This window comes from Kryptolebias marmoratus, linkage group LG5, assembly GCF_001649575.2.
Source record: "Kryptolebias marmoratus isolate JLee-2015 linkage group LG5, ASM164957v2, whole genome shotgun sequence".
NCBI classification, from domain to species: domain Eukaryota; kingdom Metazoa; phylum Chordata; class Actinopteri; order Cyprinodontiformes; family Rivulidae; genus Kryptolebias; species Kryptolebias marmoratus.
This window is the reverse complement of record NC_051434.1, coordinates 17,243,173-17,266,975: the sequence shown is the minus strand read 5'-3', so window position 1 is coordinate 17,266,975 and position 23,803 is coordinate 17,243,173. Positions and strand designations below refer to the sequence as shown.

General features: G+C 38.6%; 1 long non-coding RNA gene across 3 annotated transcripts in view; it reads right to left on the bottom strand.

The window, feature by feature from the left end:
• LOC119617063 overlaps positions 1 to 23,803 on the bottom strand; it is a 102,573-nt gene that overhangs the window by 19,028 nt on the left and 59,742 nt on the right. The gene's annotated exons all lie outside the window — the stretch shown is intronic.

Below are 23,803 nucleotides of genomic sequence, written 5' to 3'. Positions count from 1 at the left end.
GTCTTTCTGCAATGGGAAACCAGGCAGGTGCATCACGGACACAAGAGAAGCTGGAATGATTTCCCATCTGTTTGTTCCGTAGAGAGAAAAAGGGGGCTGTCGTATTCGAGGTGGAGCGCATCTCCCTGCACTGGAAACCTTTTAATGGGGCGGAAAACCTGCCTTCCTTCCCTGAAAACCTGACTTGGAATTCCCATTTCCAAAAGCCTTTGACTACGTGTCTTTCCAGATCAGTGTCCTCATTGATTTCTGCTTATAATATCTGTATTAGTCTAATATGTTGCCCACAGATGCCAAAATGTGATTTATGTTAATATTCATTTTGATAAATTAAATAAAGTTAACCTGCAGATCCTTCGAGTTTTTCTCCTCACAGGCAAGTATAAACATACACACCCATCACACACAAGGAATAGACGGCTGGATAAATGCCAGCCAAGCCTCATTAGCTCCTAGATGCCTCTGTGGAAAGACAGGCAAAGCGAGACAGGAGCTGGGAGACAGAGAGGGGGAGGTTAGATAAGCAGAGCGGGGTTCAAAGAGCGCAAAAGGAGGCAGAAATTGGGGAAAACCAGGTTTATAGGGGGGCGGCAACAAAGCAGAGCCCCGCACGTTGACCTGTTGGATTAGGACTATTAGAAACCCATCTGGGGCAGCTTGACCACTTCACTGGCTGATCCTCCCCCAGCAGCCGCTCAGCTGACCTCTACTGACACAATACACCCCTGGGACACACACAGTCTCACACACACACACACATACAACTTCTCAAATGGAACATATGAATGAAATGCTACATGTTGCGGTTTCTAACAGATGGAGAGGTGACCCATGAGTCAAATATCGCTCAATTCTACTTTATACAAGGGCTCTAACAAACCCAACCAAGCTACCAGCTAAAAATGATGTCATTTTTAGGTTTCTGAAAAAATGCTGGTGTAGATTCTCAGTCATCCAGGCCATGGTAAATTCAAAAAAAGGTTAAAAAACAAAAACAACTGGACTTCTATTCTGTAGCTGAAGACGTTTCGCTTCTCATCCGAGGAGCTTTCTCAATTCAGAAATAGAGAGTGTGGAGTTGGGCTTTTAAAGCTGAGATGTGATGTAAGCTGGATTGCTTGCAAATTGTTCTCAAGAGAAAATTTTGTTTTTTAACCTTTTTCTGAGTTTCTGAAAAACCACCTTAAAAGAAGAGTTTGGATTTTTTTTTTTTAAGTGGACAGGGTACTGATCATCAGTGTCTCACCTGCAGTAGACAGCAGTTGGAGCAATCTCAGTTTGGAGAACAAGGGAGAAGTTAAATGAGGCCTATTAAAGAGCAGATTTCAGCCAACAAAAACAACTCAAACCCTCAAAAATTCAGTGATTCAAGCAAATTCTATGTTGTGTTTTGTTACATTGATTTATTTTTGTTCTACATACTTACAAAGGCAGACACAGGCATCTGAATATTTTACAAAATGGGGGAGCAAAGTCAGGAACTGAGATTGGTATGATGAAAGTTGTGGTGTGCTTTCTTATGGAGACTTGAGACAAAAAACCTGTGATGGTTAACTTTTGTTTCTGTTTTTTCAACAAACTTCGGCTGACTGCTGATATGAAACCATAAAAAACATGTTCAAAACTTTCACTTTAAAGTCATATTCAGTTTTATTTCATTTTTGCCTGCATATCTGTTCAACTTTAAAATGCTCACACACCTGCATATGAGTTCTGGCCTGGGGAGATGGCGCTATGAAAGTGGCGTAAAGTGGCTATTTCCCACCTTTCTGAACTTGTAGGTATCTTATGCTCTTAAATAGCATATCTCTCAAAAGGTTTAACTCTTTTTTTGTCTGATCTGCAGTCAGAAAGAAATGCAGCAGTTTTAAAACCTAAAACAAAAAACGGCTTAGCTTCTTTTGTCATCTCCACAGCTGAATGCTGTTTGACTAGCTGCTTACAGTCCAACTGAGTTGGACTGAACCAACTCAAAGCTGAGGGAGGGGGGTGTAGAATATAGCAATTTTTAAATAAAATATGTAACTAAGAAATTAAAGTTAGAATCAATAAATATTATCTGTTTTTGTTTTATCACTGGAAGTGATAGCATGTTTTTTAGTAAAAAACTTGGAGAGCAAAACTATATGTTTGCACCCTCACTTTAGAAAATTAGGGAGAAGCTGATCCACCTGGTTTTATGGTGTTTATGATGATTAGTTCATCAAATGCTACTTAATTCCCTTAACATTTATGGAAGAGAATATGTTTGAGTTAGTTTTAACCACACTGCATCTGTGCCTTGCCCAGTTTTTAATAAATGATAACAATGTGTTGTGCGTTGTAAATTTGAGTCAATTTCATCAAATTTTAACATCTGATGTGAACGAAACATTTTGTCTTGACACATCAAACTAAAGGGGGATGTGTTTATTACTACCAAAACTGTGAATATTAGCTTTTTTTTTAAAAAAAAAAAACATGTTATTATGCACGTTAGCTCTGTTGGCAATAAAGTCAGAGTAGTGTTTTTTTAATTGTTGGTCTGTTGTAGAAACAGTTTGAGGTGGCAGTATATGAGTCCTGAAACATTTTAAATAACAGATTTTCCCTAAACACTCAGGATGTCAATACAATCTTGGTTTTGAGAATTCAATACGCTCCCACACTTCCTTGTCGTTTCTTCTCCTGTTTATGTCTCACTTTCTTTTCCCTCTCATCTCATTAGCCTATTTTGCTTCACTGAAGGATGCCGTTTCTTTGGGGATAACTGTTGTGGGTGGTTCCTTTGGTACGAGTTCATCTTTAGCGGCGGAAAAAATATAATTCCGCCGGCTTTAGTTTCGTCGGGAAGAGCCGCACTACACGAGATTATGAGCTGTAGAGCTCAGCGCAGACAGACGAGCTCCCAGCTGAATCACTCCACATCAAACCCTTCAATCAGTCACCATTTACTGGGCTAAGCACAGATGAGAGCCTTCTCCATTGCTGCACACACACAAACACACACGCACACTAAAAGTAAGTAAACCAGCTGTGCAATACCCACAATAGGGAGCAAAATCCGAGTTACAGAGAGGCACTCATAAACATGCAAGCGAATGCACGCTCACTCAATTAGGCCACACGCTTGCGCACGTCCATTTAATACTAATGAGCAGCTGATAAAATATGCATCGTGTCTTTGAAACATTAAATGCAAAAGAGAAATATTTATTAGGTTGATATCTCTGTTTCTGTGTGAAAGTCTGCTCTGTTATAGTGAAAGTGCACGTGTGAGCACGAGTCCCAATGGTGTCACCACAGGGACAAAGTGATTAGTGGTATCTACCCGGCAAATCATGCCCATCATTACCATACCCCCCCCCCACGCCCTCACCCCCGCTCTCATCTCTCTGGGGTGCGTTCGCTCCCACCGCTCCTTAAGTGTTTTTAACGTGTTAATAATCATTAGGCACTCTTCAGTCAGTGGCAGAGGAGCGGGTGGTGGTGGTGGTGATGCTGGTAGGCTGGATTGGTAGGGAGTAATGATCGACTGACCTCTGACCTGCAACCCTCAACTTCCCCGACGCTCCCCACCTCCTCGGCTCGATGTTATGTGGCTGGCCTCTCATCTCGGGGGTCCATCAGGGACCTATTAAGAGCTGTCTCGCTCTCAGTCACCTCACTTAACTCAATATGCCACAGCATGTGTGTGAGCGACACAGAGACCGAGAGTTTTAGTTCGCCTCCCGTCTGGGAAGTTAGTCCCTCCGTCTCGTCCCATCTTTTTCTGTCAGTTACCCTTTTTTTTTTTTTTTGGCCATGTTTTTGCTCCCTCTTTCCTGTTTTTCCATGACCCCTCCCTCTGTCTTTCTGCCTCTCTCCTCCCTCCCTCTGTCCATTCTCGCTGCGTCTGTCTTTGGAGATGCTAATTCCCGGTCCAGGGAGACTAGATGAAACAGAGCTGGGTTTCTCTCATTAGCTGACACAGATGCCGAGGCGTGTGGACCTGAATAACAACACTCTGGCAGGCTGCTGCTTCCTCTTCCCTTCCACATGCTCTGTCGACGCTCCCGCATTCTAACCATATTCTCCACAAAGCTCTGTGTGTGTGTGTCACTCTGTTTGCTTATTGGTGTTGCAAGTTTTCTTGAGAAGTTGCGTGTGCTCTTACAGTGCCATTTTTGAAAAGATCCGTGGGATTTCTTTGGGGAGTCTGGCTAATTTTCAAGACAGCTTGTGCTGGGATGTAACTTCAACAAGAATCTTTTAAAAAAGGAGCACTACAACAAACAATCAAGAGCATTATGACTGACAAAGATGGTAGCAGTTTTGCAACACTTCACAACAATTGCATTTTCTGGAATGCATTTTAGGAAAGGTCAAAGTTAGAATAAAATTTATCAAAATAACAACTGAATCCATTTTGCTAGCGAGCATAAAAGTCATATATATATATATATATATGTTCCCTGTCCTAATATTGCCTTTTGTCTCAGTACTTCCTTAATTATGTTGTCCCAGAATAAAATTACTTTCAACTCATTTTCAAGTTTTACTTTTGTTAGCGTAGTACAATAAGTTTTCACACGTCAAAAAGATGTTAAAAATAAAAGTAAAAAACAAACAAACAAACGTATCCTTGTTACAAATACTATAGGCATAAAATGCATATCGCCCGCTGTTTTTCATGCCAAAGTTTTGGACAGTTACTGTCAAAGTTTTAGGCAAACGTCTTGCAGAGAGTGTAGAGCTCACAGTATGCGATGTGAATGACTCTCAGCTACTATCGCACCAACCTTTTGCTCAAACTTTCTAAAAATGACTGAGTTATAGCCATTTTTGTGTTTGCTAAGTCAGTCAGCTGTGGCAGCCATCTAGAATGGGACTGATGACAAAGGGTAGTGTGGTGGACCAAGTTGAAAACAGGAGGAGTCAAAGGAATTATTAGAAAAATAGGGGGCTTATTTTAGAACCAAATAGTTATATTCACAAAACTAAATGCTGAACTCATAAAAGAGGCCAAAGAGACAAAAACTGAACTCAGGCAAAAATGTGAACAAACTAACTGGCTGCAAAAACAAATACTGACCTGAAAAATGACACACAAGGGTATATATACTGGCTGATCAGACCATTGCAACACAGTAGGGATGACTAAACACAATACAATCATTACCTACAAAAAACAACACAGCATAATTGAGTTTGCTAATAAACTAAACACCAAAAAAGAAAATCAAAAATATTAAACTTTAAATTAAGATATTAAATTTAATACAACAGCTTGTTTAAATAAAGAAAATTAAAGTTCCCCCCTCCCTAGCAGGAACTGGTGGTGCAGTCCAATTATCCCCTTGATGGTTTTAAAGTGTGCTAAGCCCTAGCCACCATCTTTTGTCAGGCAACTCCCAGGAATGATGGCAGGTAAGAAACTGGTAAGAAAAAGAAAAACTAAACAAAGAATTAATCATAATCACAAACCAAAGATGAGTAATGAGTTGATAAAAATACACAAGTAACTAAATGTGTGCGCTTACAAATAGAACAAATGTATTTAAACCAGCCAATAAACATTTTATTGCAAATTGGTTTCAATGTGTTTAAATGAATAAGTAAATGAAGGTGCATGAGAGTTACCAACTTTAGTGGTGTGGCCATGTGTTTGGCCATCACAGGTAGTCAGTTGTAATTGTATATGCAATGATCAACCTCTAAGAGTTTTAATGGAATCTGTCCAATGGTTTATAAAATATTTTGCTAACACAACAGACAAACAACACGAGCGAAACCATCATCCCCTTCAGTGGTGGGCAATAATGACAAAATTAAGCTTAAAAACCTACAACATAATAAAAGTTAGAGAGAAATCTAAGATTTTTTTCAAACTCTTCTCAGAATCCATGTGATCAAAAAATGAGCATCAATGTTTTATTTCTGTTTAGTTGACAGAATCTTTTCTGCTTATAAATTACAAATGTATAAATCAAGCAACTTTCAGCTCCTGATTCCAGCTGAAGTGACAGCAGGTGGTTGGTGGTGATTCTTCATGGGATGTTTATTTTTTCACAGGTGAATGTTGTTGTAGAGGCTCCATTTTCCTACGAGAACCAGGTAAAACCCCAAAGTAGGAGCATTTAGAAGTGCAAATGAGATCAAATATTTGCGACGCGTCTATCAATCTTCAAAACTGCTCAGTAATCCTAAGAAAGCAGCAGCAAAATACATCTTAGAAGACTCCATCAAAGCTCATCAACAGGCAGTAATTCGGTATTAAACAGATCCACATGTTTGTCAGATGATACTTTCTGGCGTTTTTGTACGTCTCTGAGAACCAGACATGACCTCAGCAGTCGATGTATGTCATCATCACATTTATGTCCTACCTGATCTCCACCCCTGATAGACACCTCCCAGCAAAGGTCTCCTCTGTCACACAAACGCTGCTGTACATAATTCAACACTCATTTATGGAGGACCAGCTTCTACCTCACTGCATAATGAATCAAAGAGTCATTTGGCTTTTGGTGCAAATGTGACTTTTTCTTTTTGCACACACACCACAGCTTCTAAACACACACACAGACACACACACTCGTTCATGCACAGCGCTCTTTAACTGAGAGATTGGTCTGAAGTGACGGTAATGTAATATTAATAGCCACAGGGGATGACAGTCTGTCCCTGTTGTGTTGATACCCAGAGGCTTGACAGAGCTTTGGTCACACATCCCACTGCTGTACATCTGCTAACACTCATACAATAAACCCTCTCTGTCTCTTTCAATCTTTCCTTCTCTCTCCTTCTGTTGTTGTCCTTACAACATTCTCCTTGCAGTGCATTCGGCCTATATTTATTCTAAGATAAACACAAAATCTAAAACCTACTTTATCTAAACTATACAACAAACATGAACTCTTTGCCAGTAATGGTTTGTGACCCTTTGAAGGAGAGCGTAATCAAACCCATTTTCATCCCATGAACTCTTTGGCACCGTCATACAAAAACAGCTTTTCCAAACCACCGTTATTATTTTTCATTTCTAAAATATTTCTCATAAACAGCACTGTTTCTAGGAATGCTTTCATCCACTCGCAAATGCCAAAAATTACCCAAAAGTAACTATGCCAGGCCTGAAGGTGGCGCTGTAGCACTGCCACAAAAACACACCAGAAACAGTAAACAAGACAACGAGCAACAGGTAGACTTCATATATCATACTGTCTATGTTTCAAACAGTAAACGCAACAAGAACAAGAACCAAATCCCTTTTCTGGACTGACGACAAAGTAGAACTTCCATTTTATGTTGCATCGAATTATAAGAAAGTGAAGGACAGTGTTGACATATGTGGACATATTGGATGTTTTTCAAACCCAGTATTCAGCGAGGGACAGCTGGAGAGAAGGGTTTTCCTCATGAGGTCCAAAGCACATTAGGCTGAAGTATTTATAGACAAGTGATGGTCTTTTAAACCTATTCATGTTTTCCACTATTTTAAGTATATACTTGATGTATATCGTAGATTGTTAACTGCAATTGTCGAGAGATAATGTTCAATAAAGTGATTTCAAAAACTTGAATGGTATTGTTCATCAGGCTTGTTTGTTCATTTAAGTAATACAGCATAAGAAGGTTCCTAAAGGTTGCAATTTGGCTGCACACACCAAAAAACAGGCATTGTGTTTTAGGATTTTTGTTTTTCACTCTGAATCCCATTCTTGGATTTCTTATATTGTGGACCCAAGACTGAAATGATAAAAAAAGTTTTCACTAAAGACTGTTCCCACATTTTTAGGTTCTAAAAGAGATGTTTTCAACAGTGTACTCCAGTAGATTAAATCATTCACATGGAGTCAAGGTTGATACGAAGTAGGCTGAGGTGTATGATATGGGCGGAGTTGGTCAACAAAATAATGTGCACCATGCAGAATGCAGTTTTGTAAGCCTTGCACATGAAAATAGGCTGTGATTTCCACAAATTGCCAGCAAAATGCGGTTGCATGTGTCGGTGGTTTGGAAACAGTGAGAATGCGACTAAAAATTTGCCCGTTTCCTTGCAATTTTCTCAAAATTTTGAGTCGCCAACCAGTCTCCTACAGCCAAGGGCCAGTGAAATATTGGCTTCATGCCACAACAGCAAACCTACCAAATGAGGGTCATCTACCAAAACACATGTAATCAGAGAAGCAACCAAGAGGCCAAAGAAAACCCTGATGGAGCTGGTTAGATCTACTGCAGAAATAGGAGTATCTGTCCTCGTACTTTGCTTAGAGAAAAAAAGAGTGAGATTATTTGGAATTTACCAAAATGTATTTTGAGACTCCCCAAACATGTGGAAGAAGATGCCGTGGTGAGATGAAACTAGACTTCTTGGCCATCAAAGACAACACCACCACCAACACCTGTCATCATGTTGAGAAAACCATCCAAACAGTGAAGCATGATGGTGGCAGCATCATGCTGTGGGGATGATTTTCATTGACAGGTACTGGGAAACAGGTCAGAGTGAAAGGAAAGATGGATGGACCAAAACATAGACAAAATATTTTCGGGAAATCTTTTTGCATCTTTCAGAGGCTTGAGACTGGTACAGAGGTTCACCTTCCAGCAGGACAATGACCCTAAACACACTGCTGAAGCAACACTCCAGTGGTTTAAGGACAGACACTTAATCCTTTTGTCCCGAGGCCTATTGGATTGATCTTGTTGGCAGTGCTGCTGCCCCCAGTACAGGGGTCGCTAGTGATGTAAGGGTCAAAGGTCCTGGAATGGTCCAATAAAAGCCCAGATCTGACCAGAATCCAACTGAGAATCTCTGGTAGGATTTAAAGATTGCTGTACACAGGCAGCTCCCATCCATCCTGAAGGAACTAGAGTGTTTTTTTTTTCCTTCATAAAAATGGGTAAAAACTCCAGTGCTTAGATGTACCTTCTGCTGTAACTGCTGCAAAAGGTGGCTCAACAAAATACTGACGATGCCAAGGGGTATGGATATTTTTGCAACCCAGTGTGTATACAGACTCTTGGAGCATCATCAAATGGCCTCCAAATGGCAGATTTTTAAAGAAAGACCTATTTTCAGTTTCAGCACCATGCACTGTGTGTATAATGTAATTTTGAACTTGAATATAAAGCTGAAGTGACAGCAGTATTCTGACAGATGAAACTTTATTAATGCTGTTTGCTTACAAGGACTCAGGATGAATTTTTATGTTCAGTTATCAATGCCTACTCCTGATGTGTGCAGCTCCACCGTCCTGGCCTGAAGGATAAAAAAAAGAAAAGCATTCTCCTTCAGAGAGATGGATACGGAGCAGCGGTTCTTTGACTTAGCAGTTTTGTGCCTGGGACCAAAGAGAGGCGGAAGAGCGAGGGAGAAAGATGGAGTCCGTCCGGCTTCAATCAGACAAGTGCGAGTCAAAATCCCCATTTGAGACACAGATGCAGACGAGCTGAGATTGAGAGGAAGGGGAAGGAGGGGGAGAAAAGAAGGAGAGCAGCAGGGGAAGTCATTATCACTCTCTAACCTCACTCACAGTCTAATGCATTCAAGGGGAAACAGTTAGATTTGGTCCCTTTGGCAGCCGAGCGTAAACAAATCGATTTGAATGGGAGAGTATAAAGAGCTGTTTATAGTGCCCTGCATCTCAGAGCATGTGTGTGTGTGTGTGTGTGTGTTTATTGTCAATATACGTTTGTGTGGCGCGGTATGGAAATATCATTATGCATGCTCACTGTTCAGCTTTAGCTTCTGCTGCAGCTTTACATTTCAAGAAGAAGAATGACTTCGTTCTCTCCTGTGTGCGCAATCCTGTCCACAACGCCACATGTTTTTTTCTTCCTTTTTTTTTTTTTTTGGGCATCATCAGTGGTGGTCTTCTGTCTGCTGTGGCCTCTTGTTGGAGCTACAGTGAGCCAGCGTCTGATTTAATTGAAAGTTTGAAGAGTCCACACATTTCTCCCAGATTTGGACTGAGGGGGATTATTGTAATGACTTATGGCTATGGGTGTTGTCCCTTGTTGAGTGAGAGCTTCAACAACCTCAAACCCACTCAGGTAGAAGGGGCTTTGCCGGGCAAACATCCGCACAGGGCGCCGCTTGTCCCGATTTGATTTTGGACATATTTGGGGATCCATCAGAAAACTGATGAAAGGAAAATATAGAGCTAATCCTTGTTAAAATTGAGGAACCAGCCGTACGCACACACACACACATGCACGCAAGAGCACACAAACACACACGCGTGCATATACAGATACACACTGTGTACGACATGTGTAACCCAAGTCTGTTGTGATTTCTTTCCTGGTGAGGCCTGGAGGAGTCCAGGAGAGGTTAAAGAAACACTGAACAGTGTGAAAACACACTCATGAGGTGTGCTGCCTGAAATCTGACACACACACACGGCTTTGATTAATTGGGTCAGCCTGTGTTTGCCAGTGAAACAGTATTTATTCAGGTTAGGGGCCTTTTTTTAATAAAGGTTCATTGGATAAACATTTCGTTGAGGCGGCCATTTTAAGGAATTTTTCTCGGGTTGGCCTTAGTTACCTTGAAGAGACGGTGGAGTTCAAAGGTGAGGGTTATGAACCGTTACAAGAGAGATGGCAATAAAGTTTCCAAATAAATCAAAAATATTCAAAGACATGCTTCGCAGTATTAGACAAAAACATGGACAATGACACAGAAAATCCGTCAAATGGTATTTTGTGTTTAAAAGTAACACGGAAAAAAATATCCAAATTTACTGTACAAAATCCATGAAGGTATTTTTCATAAAACAAAAGTTAAAATGCATCAACATTCAGTTCAGAAAACAAATACAGCTATATAGTTTTTTCTGAATAAATAATTGCACATTCTTGCATTCTGGTAAATCTTGCACTTTGAAAACTTTTTTTGTATTTTTTGTATTTTTTTAGTGTGCAATTTTTATTTCCTTCAGAATTGGAAATTAACATAAACATTACCATAAAAAACAAATATTTTTTAACAATAGTTAAAACAGTTTATTAAATGATACAAAAAATTAAAAGCTAGTTTCCCTGAATAAGGACAACAAGTCTAAGTTAAAGAGAATAAAATATATTGCAAAAAGCCAATGTCATCATGAAGATACAGAGTTAGGAAGAAATTCTAATTAGCCTGCTAGTTATGGAGTCAAACCAAAGAATCGACACATCATTGTCAGGATCTTTGTTGTTGGGTTTTACTGTTTTGTGTTATCGAGTTTAATTTCTGTTTTTTGTGAGCTCTTGTGTTCATTTTTGTTTCTCTGTGTTTCTCCCTCAGTCGGTACTTTTCCATCATCAGCCTGCCACGCCCATCTACACCTGTTCCCTGGTTGTGATCAGTCACCTGTCCCCAGTCTCCTCATCAGAAAAGTTTTTAAGTTGCCACGCCACACCACGGCCTCCTTTTTGCCTCCTAGGGTTTTTTGTTTTTGTTTGCTGCCACGATAAGTCCGTGTTTTTTCTTTATTAAATAAAAATTTTAAGTTGTAGTAGAGTTCCTGGCGTTGGTCTGCATTCTTGGGTCCGACTCTTCAGAACCTGACAATCTTGGCCAACAAGCTAACACGCCCTATAATGTTAAGGCCCGTCTATATGTTTTCTAACTTTTATATTCTGCTCTCAGTCCACATATTCTAACAAAATCTTTGAAATACCCTTGCTGCAGGACTAGGTGGTGAGAACGTCCACATTGACGACAAATGAAAACGCAAAGAAAGAAAAATGCTACACTTGGCAAAAGATTTGTTTGAAAATATTATTTTTTTCTTTACCATTTACAATTTCCTGTCAACTAATTATTCTTTTCAGCACACAGTCACATTTTAATGACAACAGGATCAGGATAAAGCTTAAAAAATGGGGGAAAACGACTCTAACTATACATGATTTCATTTCTAAGGCACAAAGTAATTGTGGCCACAACTGAAATAGGCTGCTACGGAAAAGCTCGGTAACTCCTGTCTTCACGGATGCACTAGAATTTGAGCTTTTAAAAATCTCCTCTTTGAAAAGTGTTTTTAAGTGATCAGTTTTTATCACTAAACACTGTGTGTAGATGAATGGGAGGTGCAATCACAGCAAAAATATATTTGGAGTAGTGAAGAACAAGAAGTAACTGTGAACACATCTATATATATTTATTTGTTTAATATCTGTTTAGATTTTGTAATTAAAAACAGAATACAATAGTTAATGGAAGTATGCTCTGGCCACCTCCTGTACGTGTCCAGTTCAGCGAAATGAAGTGGACCTTGATTAGAATAAATTGCTTCATACTGAATTGAATGGGGGGCATTTATTAACTCTGGTTTATTTTCTCTGCAAATTGTCCTCTGAAGAGTTTTCATCTGAAATGACGTTATGAGGATAAACTGAACTGAAGCTAATTGAACTGGCTTGCTCCAAGCAAAGTAACCCCTTCCAATAAAGTATTAAATAAACTGATCATATATTTTATTAGAGGTATGTCTTAAAAGATTCACTTTACAGTAAAGTAATCAAAATGTAAACTTTCAACGCATTTATTTTGTTTCAGGTGAAGTTTGGGGTTTCATGATGCATGACACTTGAATCAAATATGTTTCCTACCAATAATAAGTGTTTTATATTCTTCCTCTTTTTACCAGTGTGAGAAAAGGAGAGCTAATTATGTTGTCTCTTTAAGAGGTAATGTTACTTGTGGTTGTTTTTATTTAGATAAAACGGAAAAGCATGCATATACTGTACATTACTATAAATAATGTTAAGCTTAGACAGTCCCTCATATTGGAACCTTTTGTTTTTCTGACAAAATTAAGTAAAATGAGAGTAATTAGAAGCGCTATGATGTCAGTGGAGAGAATGTTTTTAGTTTGAAGCACATTTAGGCAGACTTGATGGTTTGTATGTACTCATAGAAACAAAAAAATACTTTTCATGATTGTATTTCCAAAAGAAAATGAAGCCCATTTTCTGTGATATTGAGCTAATGAAGTCTTTACTTTGTGTTAAACCCACTGTCTGCACAAACGTGTCATTTCTGCTCAAAGCTCAACGCTAATGAAAGAGATAATAATGGCTTCTCAGCTGCAGCCACTTCAGCAGGTGTGTGTGACCTGTTTCAAAGAGGAGGCTTTCTCTCATCCTCCCCTCTCTCTCTCTCACACACACAAACACACACTCCAGGATGGCTGACGCAAATGTTACTCCTCAATTATTCAACTACTTGAAATGGCAATCTGCACTAGCAGAGCTGTGGGAGGAGAGAGCAGGCCCACTAGATTGCACTGGAACCCTTTATACGTCGCGTTAAAACGTGCATTTTCTTTATAAAACGAACTGCGATTATTTAAAAAAAAGATCAAACAGCCGATGCACGACCAGACAGCGTGCAGCAGCACATATTTGTGCCGTGACACTGCCGCTGGTGTGCTGTGTCATTACACTGTCAAGTTGTGATTTAAAGGAGACACGCTGAACAGGTTTAGGAAGACAAGAACATCAGCAGATTCCTCGGGTGGCCGACAGCCACTTTATCACATGTTACTGATTCTAAAAGCAACACGAGAGCGTTTCGTATTCCTGCCGTACGCATTCCTTCTGTTCTCCAACCACATGTTTATTTAGGGTGGTAAACAATCAACCGCGGTGACGCCGGGGCATCAGAGGATGAATAGTGATGAGGTCAGGGTAAATATTGGTCTCATGCTGATCACTGGGGTGACAGATGCACAGAAAGCAGACACACACACTTTTACTTTTGCCGCTTCGAAGCTGGGATCATTTAGTGTTTCTGCTGCAGGCCAGAGCGACTTGGAAGCCGAGGCAACAGTGTCAGCAGTGTTTCCACAGCACTGTGTGTTCAGCAAAATGCAGTTTCTTCTGAATTATTTCAAGATAATCACATTCATTAATGTTATTTTAGGTAACGCTGCTTTTGTTTAGCGGAACATAGGAGAAAAATACATGGAAAGGTGCTGATTTATTAAAATAATCTTATATTTATGATCATCTTTCAAGAGGATGAATGAATTTATAATCTGTCACACCTTAACTTTTAAAGCAGTTTGTGAATAGTTTATCATAGTTCTGAAATAAGGAATAAATATAAGTCTACTAAATGACTTTAAACCACCTTATGACTGGAATGTCATTCATACAAATCACAGCCAACAAGAGATAATAGTAATTTAAAAATATATATATTTAAAGAGGTCTAAAAGAAAAGACTGACTCAAAATTTTAGATTCTTTAGTTCTAGTTAAAACAAAACATTAGTGAAAGGTTTGGATTGAGCATAGTTAACTTGGCCAAAGGTTAGGTTCACAAATGGGAGTAAATGGTGCTTTTGACAGACTGGTGATATTTTCAGCTGTGGATTAACACATGGTTTGGGGTGTTTAAGCCTCCGAGCTGTGGAGTCATATTAAAATAAACTGCAGTCTGTAATTGTAAAGAATAACCTCACAAAGTAAGACACTGTGACATTTTTTGAATATCTTTTAGGCAACAACAAGAGCTGTACGGTACAGAGCGGAGAGGTTTTTAAAATACAGAAAATACCTTTTTTTAGGTGGATAAATTCATCTGTATTTTTTCTGTTTGTTCATTTAGAACAGAAATTATTGACTATCACCAGGCTTAAATAAATTTTCATCAAATAAAAAAAAGAAACTGATGACTTTATATTATAAATGATGTGTGCCCCTTTTGGGCTCAGTCTACACTTCTCTGGATATTTTTTTAGAAAGCAAAACTTTTACCTCCTGTTCACAGACAAATAAAGTTTTTAATGAGACATGTTGAGATTTTATAAAAAGTCTTTGGATGTGTCTGTGTAGACAGGGTTTCCAAAGCTTTTTAGAAACAATGACATAGCACCCTCTTTTGCACATAGCCACTGTCACTTTGGGCTCTAGAAACAGAAACAACACTGAAAACATTTACTGTTTTTTTTTTGTTTGTTTGTTTGTTTCACACTACTCTGATCATTTCACTGTACAACTGTGATTGCGTGCCGAAATGGTTAATAACTGAATAAACTGTAAATTTATATTAAAGTTTAAATCTGTGACCCATGATGGCAAAATGAGACACAATGATCTTAAATTTTTGTTATTTTCAAATTCTCCATCCTAATTGCTTCATAATGATGGTTAGTTTGTTAAAATTTGTCGATTTATCATCTGGCAACAAGCTATTTTTGTTTACAAGAGTGCCGGTTTGAAAACTCCATTTTTTTTTGTCTGGATTGGTGTAACTGGAAGCCAAACATAGGAAGTGATTTCTCAGCATTGCACAGAAAAGTGGTCAATTTCAAAGGAAATTAAAAGGATTATTTCACCTATTAGTGAACTTTGCTTTAAAAGGTAAATTAAGAAGACTACATGCTGTTTTACTTACTGGGGTCACTTGATGGTGCCTTTAAGGATTCATTTTTATGCAAATCTCAATTACTATAAAGTCAACATTGTCACGTTTTTTGTGCATTCCAGCTCATTTTGCCCACACAGGTCATAAATATTGGAGTAAATCTGTAGCCAAGCTCAGAATGCTCCTTTTATGTGTTTTAATACAGCGTTCATGTGGACATGTGTGCTATCTAGTGACACAGCATGGAACTATTTTGACAGATTTTTTTATTTACAAGTGTAGAAAAAAAATATATAATTATTTTTTTAAAAAACTCCTGACATAGTGTAGACAGGGCCTTAATAGGAGGGAGGGGGAAAAATCTCTCAGGTACGATGGCACACAGTGAATGTAGTGCAGCGGTGAAAGGAGATTATAAGTACAGGGAGGATCCAGATCGTAAAGGTGAAAGGTTGCAATCAGGGTGGGCTCTGCAGCACCTGCTGAACTGGCCTACCAGTTCTTTGTATTTAATAACAGCAGTGATGGGATAATCCATCCACTTCTACACCATGAAGATGGCTCTATCCTCTGGCCCTTATCACACACACAAACACACACACCCAGAGACATCTAAGGCACAGTCTGTGTGTTTGAGGTACCAATCTCATAGGAGCAGCTGTAGCCTACAGCCTATATGGAGATGGAGGGGACCCAGTCACCCTGACCCCGTCACCCGGCACTCACTGCACAGCTCCAGCAGAACAAGAGGCGATGGCAGGGGGAGGGCCTGGGTTCACGGGAGCTGCTTCAAACAGAGACTTGAAGAGCATTATCTGATCTAGGTGTCTACATACAAAAATATGGGCGAACACCTCACTCCACCCCTGAGTAGCTATAGGAGGCGAGAATAAAATAGGTGGCCGTGGACCATATTTAGCAGTTTAAAAACGCTAGTTTCAAACAGAGTCAGTGTTAAAATATCAACAACCTATCAATCTTTTCTTTGTTTATGTTAGAAATTTGGCGACGGGTTTCTAACCGAAACGCTGAAACACCCATGCAGTGTGACGCAACAACGTCAACAATAACATCAAAATACAAAAGGAAAATTTTCTTAGTTTGGCTTAAAAACAGAAATTCCCAAAAGACATATATCTTAATTATTTTCTCTGATTTTCTTATATAATTTCTTATCAGGTAATAATCATTTCAGTACGAGATCAAAGATACAAGCAGCAGACAGTCATAGAAAAACTAAAAAATAAAAATAAAAATGGCTCTATTGTTGTTTTGGTGAAACAGAACTGCTGACACTGTTGCTCCAAAACTCTGTAATTCATGTCCGCACCAATATAAACAGAGATTTTAAAGATGTTTACTCTGGACAGCGCTTGTAAAAATCTGTTTTTCTCATCAGAAAGCCCTCAAAAGAGAGAGAGAGAGAGAGAGACGACGAGAGGTAGAGAAGCCCTTGTGACTTCAGGTCCATTTGACCCGAAGGCCACGGGAGGGTGAAGCAGACCTGAAGGAGCACAGACGGGGACCGAGGCTCTTTCAGTAACAGTTGGTTATTTAGGGCGGTACAGGAAAAAAAACAAAAAACTACTGAGTTTGTCTCACTGTAAGCAGCACTTTTATGAGCTGCCACGTAAGAATTGGGAGAACTTGTTTGTGGGAAGACATCTTGAGAAGAAAGAGTTTTATTTTATTGTTAATAGTTGTCTCTTAATGCCTTTTTATAAACTTTACAGATATGAACCTTTTACAAACAGACTTAATTTGCTCTTGGAAGTCTTACAAAGTAAAAGTCAGAATGCTTTTATATAAATTTATTTTACTCTGCATTTATTTTAGTTACATTACTTTGCAAATTTTATATTTTCAGGTTATTGTGTTTCTTGTCATCAGCTGTATCGTAACTGCATTTTGTTAAATTAACATCGACCCTATTGAGAAAATGTGCACAATGTTTTGCCTTATCTTGACTCAAAATGAGATGTGCTGCAGATATTTGTACACCTAAATCCAGCTTTCCATGCACTGATCGAGGTTCGTGTCAGATCATGTGCTGCCACTGACCTGCAGGCTGCACTGGTTTAATTTAATTAGATGAACTTTTGGATTGGCTAATCAATCTATCCTCCTCTGTTAGGATAACCTAACCTTTTTTCACCCTTATTATCCAATCACAAGTCAGCTGAGATTTGTCAAAAATAGAGCCGCATATTTGAAACTGTCCAGCTTTACAGCAATTATCAAGTAAAAGAAATATTGATGGTTTTTTTTTCTTGTTCTGCTTTACTTAGAAAGACTTGACAGATAAAAGCAAAGATTTGACTTTTTTTTTTTTTTAACTCCAAAACGTTTAAGGGTTTAAAGCAATTAGAGCAAAAAAATTACTATCTGCCTATGGAGATTTTTTTTTCTCACTCTGCAGACTTTAACACAAATTAGCAAAACATACCCTGATATCTAGAAGCTGTTCTGCAGTCTTAAAACAAGCACTGCTCAGGCCCATAATTAAAATAGGAACAATGTAAACAGATATTGTAGGTGATCGGAAGTAATAGTGCATCTTTGTTAGTCGAAAAACCTTATCTCAATTTTTGATTATTTTAGTGTTTTTGCATAAATCAGCTGTAGTGGTCACCCTTCACATCCATCTGTGGTTTTATGGATGCCTATCCAATAAAAAGTAACAGGGCTGTGGACTTAATCTTGTAACTCTTTTATTAATATCAGTTAAGAAGCTGTGAAAGCGCTGTAGTCCTTTTTAAATAAAGAGCTGGGACATAGAAGCATGACTTTTTATTTTTTTTGCACAAAATGAACAAATCTGTAACCATTTATTTACTTGTTTACTTATCAGACCTTATCCACAGACAATAAACAAACTGTGACCACACACTTAATTTTAAAAAAGAGATTTTCATTCACCTCCAGTTTCTAAAAAGTCATATTTTTGGAGATGGAAGGTTTCTGCCCGACGACGCCTTAGAAGTTCTTCTTTATCCTTTCATTTAGGAAACTTTTTTTTCCCCCACTTGAAACGAAAGGAACAGCAGCAGCTTTTTGTTTGCAATTATGTTTAGTAAAAAAAAAAAAAAAAAAAAAAAGAAAAGAAAAATACACTCAGTTTATTTTCAGAACTTATCTTGATTTAATGCAGTTTAACATCTGCCTCCTCAGTGCTGATCTTTACTTATTGTGCCGATGCTTTAAAATGAACTCTGTAGTGAATCAGTGTTGCACAGGTCTGCAATAGCTGGAGATTCCCCTTAACTAGAAATGCACTCTGAACATATCTACAAATAATATTTTCTTCTTTCAATACATCTTCTAACTGTATAGTCATTTTTTTTTTTTAAAGAAACCATTGAATTAAATCTACAACTTTAGTGAGTGGATTTCATTTAGCACCAAATGTTGTAGTTTAACTTGTGATGTTCCGTTATATTTTCAGATTTCCCTTTGAATCTCCTGGTGCGGTGATAAAATAAGCAGCAGCAGCAGCAGCAGCAGCAGGTGTTGGGTCTGACATACTGTACCTGTGCAGAGCTCCAGCCTGTGTGTATCACAGCAGAGCGGTGACTGTGGATTGTACGGCTCTGCAGCAGCGACGCTCATTAATCACCTCGCCAGTGATAATTTCACTCACTGCCCCCGAATGATCACCAGCTACCACGTGCGTGCACGTCTCATGCGTGTGCGACTGTGTCAACATTCACCCCTAATTATGGCCCATTACTGGCAGTCAACCTCCAGTATTCATTCTGCTCTCATTCTCAACAAGAGCACGTAGCAACACACACACACACACACACACACACACACTCAGTTATTGATCTGCAGATGATAGCCTGAATAGCTGAGGAGGGTACTTGAGGTTTAATGACTCTGTAATTGCCAGCATCAACTGGAGTCGAAATGATTCATGGTGTGAGGTGTAGCATATTGTCAGATGTTGGTATTTGCTTCCACCTACTGGTCGAGAGAAAAGACACTGACTCAAGATGTAACTGGATCTTACTGCGGGTGGCAACACCATACAAAGGCCTTGGTTAAATAAGAATTTTTACGTCGAAGAAAACACTAAAGAGCTTGCCATTCTATTAAGACAATGGTGTCCAATCCTGGTCCTGGAGGGCCACAATCCTGCGTGTTTTAGGTGTTTCTTTGCTTTGACAACAGTTTTGAATGACTGAGTGATTAACAGACTTCTACAGAACTTGAAGACCTGCTGAAGAGCAGAGAAACAGCTAAAACATGCAGGATAGAGGCCCTCCAGGACCAGGATTGGACACCACTGTTTAAGGGAAGCTAGATCACATATACGAGGTGACATTCATCACCTGGTTTACTTGGTAAAAATAAATTTAAAAAGGAATGAAAGCTCATTAAAAACCGATGCATTGTTTGGCTGAAGTAAAGCAACCAATCAGTTAGAGAATCGTCCTCCTTATGGATTTAAATTGCTTTCAAGTTATCATAAATCTAATTTCTTAGCTGATGGAGTCCTCAGATCAGTACCATCTTGTTACATCAGCAGTAGAAGACCAGTATGACTATAAGGTTTGGAAAAACTACTGTGCAAAGAGATGATGTCACACAACATGGATTTAGGAATTTTGGGATGCAAGACAATAAAAGGCATTGAATTCTCTTTTACTCTATTAATGTTAATTTAACCAATTCATACTAATACATGAACACAAACCTGCACAACGTGACTGTATCAATCAAACAGCCGTGAAGAGATGTAATAAAGGCTGCCAATGCATATGAATCAAAACACTTTTATATTTGCCTTTTATTTTTTTTCTTTCTGTAACAATTCTCAAGTTCAGTCCTATAAATAATAAAGCCAAACAAAAATACTACATCAAAAAGTGTGGCTCGATCAAGAATCATGTCCTATGACTTTTTAAGAAAAGTACAATGTGTGGGCAGAGGGAATTCGCACAAACGACAAAGCATCCACAACAATGGAAAAACCAGGTGGGAAACCCAGTCCTCTCTGGAGCTCTGGAGCTCAGACATACTTTTAAAGTTTAATCAAGTCATAGAAAGTTGAACTTTACATGGCTTAAATGGTATGTTGACATCTTTCAGGGTTTTTACACAACCGCAGTACAGGTTTTATGATTTTCAGAGATCAGCTTACAGTGTGATGATATCACTGACTTTAGAGATGTCTGAACATAACAAAATTGTTGCAATATGATGATCACTATTCATTTCTTTAAATAATGCTCTGATCTGTGTTAATGATATGAACAAAGCTTTATTTTATCATTTTAAAACTGAAACATCCACATTTACACAACAAGCACTCTTTTTTTCCCCCTCTTCAGTAAAGGAAGAGCAGACACTTTCTGAAAAGGCAACACTTCTGGTTATGTTTCTGTTGAAGTTTGTCTATCTTCATTCATTTTAATGTAAATGTTTTATTAAAACCTTGAAAAACTGGGGAAAAGAAGACAAAGCCCTACATTATTTGCTAGTGCTACAGATGATACTGTAAAGTGCCAGCAAACAGCAGGCAGGGCAGCCAATGTGTAAAGCTAAAGCGTTAATGCGAACTGCAGCACAGATGGACTGAACTGAAGGCGCCGCATGTAAATGGTAAATGGACTGTACTTATATAGTGCCTTTCTAGCCAACCAGGCCACTCAAAGCGCTTTACAACACAATCTGTGCCCTCATTTCCTCATTCACACATCATTTTACTACATCTCTACAAAGCTAATCTGAATAAACCATTCTATAGAGACTAATCAGGGCTTTAGATCACATTCATACACCACACATCAGAGGCAGTGAGGGGTGCAGTGTCTTGCCCAGGGACACTTCAACATGTGGCTGCTGCCAGGAATCAAACCTCCAACTCTCTAAATATAAGACAAATACTCCAACCACTGTTTGGTAGATAAACAGCCTACAGGCCACAGACTGGCGAGCTGGAGAAGCAGCAAACTTTGAGTTTTGTTTCAAAGATTCGTTAGTTGACTGACAGGTGAGAAGTCTCCTTTTGAACTTTCACTGGAACTGTCCATCATAAGTTTTTTTTTCTCTGCATTTCACTGTTTGATAAAAAGCTAGCTCGCTACAATGTAAAGTGGTGGGTTCACAACACATAGGGAAGAGACACACGTGTGATTAGATGACACATGACACTGTTGGTTAATATATTGCTTAAACTAAGGATGTGATAAACTGTAGGAACACTATGAGGCTATGAGCTTCACTATTCTTTTATTCTATAGTTTTTTTTAAAACACTTATGATGCCTGAAAGTTGAAAGACCTTTGTCTGACGGTAGATAACCAAAGGTGGCAAGAAAAGAAGTGACCTTTAGTTTATTGTAAAAGAATAAACTATCAATTTTATTGCAATAATTGCAAATCTGACATCACCAATCAACATCATTTCCAGAACAACTGAAACTGATTGTTTCTATAGGAACGACTAATAACTGGAGCACGTTCAAAAGCAACAATAATCAAGGAATATGGGAGAAAATGTTATAAATATTTACATTAAAATGTCAAAATGATTTACCTTGTTGCACTAATTTACAAATAAACTTTATTAAATTAATTCCAATAGGTAACCCAAAATGAATACATTTCCATTACAACTTGTTGGAAATTTACAACCTGTTTCTCAGTTTTAGCTTCCCTCCTTAAACAACTAAAAACTATGTGAACCCCTGGTAATAGCTATTGTTTGTAACAAAAAGAACGAGCGGTAAGAACATGCAACAAATTCTCTAATATCATTCCTCAATAAATGTGTGTGGTAATGCTCACAGCAATCGTTTAGCGTCATAAATAAGAGAGTGGAGTTTCCAAATTATATGTATTTACCTGTTCATTATTACAGACTAAGTTAAAAATAAAAATCCAACCATATATAAGATATAATTACCTCTGCACCCTCTGGCTTGTTTCAGTGTGATTTTTTTTTTTTTTTACCCATAAACTGTATATATCTGGACCGCCAACCAGAACCTGGAGGCTGAAGCTGAAACGGGACCAACTCACTTTATGAAGTAAATGTCATGCTTTAATTCTTTGTGTTATAGATTCACCAAGTTGTTAAAAACATTCCTCTGAGATTTTGGTCCCTAATGACACGTGCTGGTGTAGATTCTCAGTCACCCAGGACATGGTAAATCCAAAAACTGTTAAAGACAAACAACACTCTGCTTTTTGAAACATCTTCAGCTACAGAATAGATGTCCAGTTGTTTTTGTTTTTTAACCTCCTATTTGGATTTTTCTATTGACATGATAGCATCATGCTGTTGCTGCAGATTTGTCGGCTGCGCATCCATGATGTGAGTCTCCTGCTCCACCACATCCCAAAGGTGCTCGATGGGATTGAGATCTGGTGAGGCCATTGGGGTTCAGAGAAATGACTCATCAGATCAGACAGACCTTTTCTAATTTCTTATTGTCCAATTTTGGTGAGTCTGTGTGAACTGTAGCTTCAGTTTCCTGTGGCACCCGGTGTGGTTATCTACTGCTGTTGTAGTTCATCTTCTTCAAGGCTGGAGGTGTTGTGTGTTCAGAGATGGTGTTCTGCAGACCTTGGTTGGAACAAGTGGTTATTTGTGCTTCTGTTGCCTTTCAGGCATCTCAAACCAGTCTGCCACTCCTCCTCTGACCTCTGACATTAACAAGACTTTTTTGTCCACACAAATGCCGCTCCTGGATATTTTCTCTTTTTCTGGATATCATTCTGTTCGCTCCCTGGAGATGGTTGTGTGTAAAAATCCCAGTAGATCAGCAGTTTCTGAAATACTCAGACCAGCTCGTCTGGCACCGACAACCACATCAAATTCAAAGGCACTTAAATCCCCTCTCTTCCCCAGTCTGATGACTAGTTTGAACTTCACAAAGTCGTCTTCACCACCTCTACATGCCTAAAGGCATCCAGTTGGTGCCAAGTTTGGCTGATTAGCTATTTGTGTTAACAAGCAACTGAACAAGTGTATCTAATAAAGCAGCAGGTTAGTATATATTATAAAACTAGACTAAGGTAGGTTAAAACTATGTGAATCAACAAGGGTCAACACCTGAAAAATATTAACCGTGGTGTATATTTTTATTTTTATTAAGTCCAAAGTGTCAGGATTTGGGGTTTCTTTTTTGTGTTTAGGGTTATTGTTGTTTTTAGTGTTTTTGATTCATGTTTCAGTTTGGGTTAATTGTTTCTTTTATGTTGTCATTTACTTGTCTTTATGTTTAGTCTTAGTTCAGTTTTTGCTCCTTGTGTCTTTGCATTCCTGCCATCACTTACTTGTCCTCCTTGTTTGGCTGTCACGTCAGCCTTATGTATTTGTTATTTCTAAATAAATTAGTTTTTCTTGAAGCTCAGAATGAGTCTGCACATTACAATTTCCTTACAATGGTCCCAGTACATGTTTTAAACCCCACCGCCTTCACATAAATGAAAGAAACATTGTCCTTGTTAAAAAATGAAAA